The sequence below is a fragment of the Schistocerca americana genome, chromosome 2 (assembly GCF_021461395.2).
Source record: "Schistocerca americana isolate TAMUIC-IGC-003095 chromosome 2, iqSchAmer2.1, whole genome shotgun sequence".
NCBI lineage: Eukaryota > Metazoa > Arthropoda > Insecta > Orthoptera > Acrididae > Schistocerca > Schistocerca americana.
The window spans coordinates 466,086,714-466,087,730 of NC_060120.1; positions in this window are offsets into that span (position 1 = coordinate 466,086,714).

Sequence of the window (1,017 nt, forward strand, 5' to 3'; positions counted from 1 at the left end):
ATAAAACGAGAACAGAATATTATTGCAGATGTAATTTTGTGCCTGTCACAAGGTTTACATGAATTCAGTGAATTGACAGAACAAACTTCTGATTTTCATATTCTTCTTATGTATGGTGGCACATACCAACCATACTACTTAATGATGTGTTGAAATATGAGTAAGTTTCAGGGAGAAGCTTCATGCTGGCAGAATTTAAAGTGGAGACTTCACGAAGATAATAGTGAAGAATTTGGTAAGTGCTGTACTCTGCTCCAAGGAGTGGTGTTTCATCGTCACACCAGAGTCATCCTCATGGTATGTGTGTTTACTTAATACATACATCGATGACTTTATCAAATACACTTGCCATGCTTGGGGACACCATGGTTTATCAAAATGCACATACAAGTTTGTTGTGTTCTATTATTTTCGTAGTGTCTGATGCAGAGTACACTTGAGGTGTGTCCAAAGACGGAACACTCAAATTGATCTAGTTTAATAGAACTACATCCAGTTATTCCTACTAAACCACGGGAGTTGGTGTGCCTAGATGCAGCTGACCCCTTGCCACAAGCTGGGGTGGGGTAAAATGTTAAAATATATAATTGTACTATCTGATGTTTTTACCAAGAGCCTCCACAAGTGTGCGGTTAAACAGTGACTACAGCTCCTACTATCAGAAGGACTGCAATGATTATTTATCACAAGTTGGTAAACCAGTAGCAATATTAATTGATAACACTTCCAACTTTACAAGCAGTAAGTGGAGAAATTTTTTGGAAGAGCAACAGATTTAACATTCTAGTTTCATGCTTCCTCCCAGGGGAAAGTTCGGTGGAGATAATATTTAAAAGTTTTGCAGGTTCAGTAACACATATGCTCCTTGCAAACAAACTTAATTGTTGGAATATTTGGCCCCATTTCAGCAAATAGTAAATAATCTTCCACACACCTTCACATGATTTGCACTGACCGAGTTATTGTTTGGAAAGACTGAAATTGACAGTGGGTCCAACCAGTACTGCAAGTGTTCCA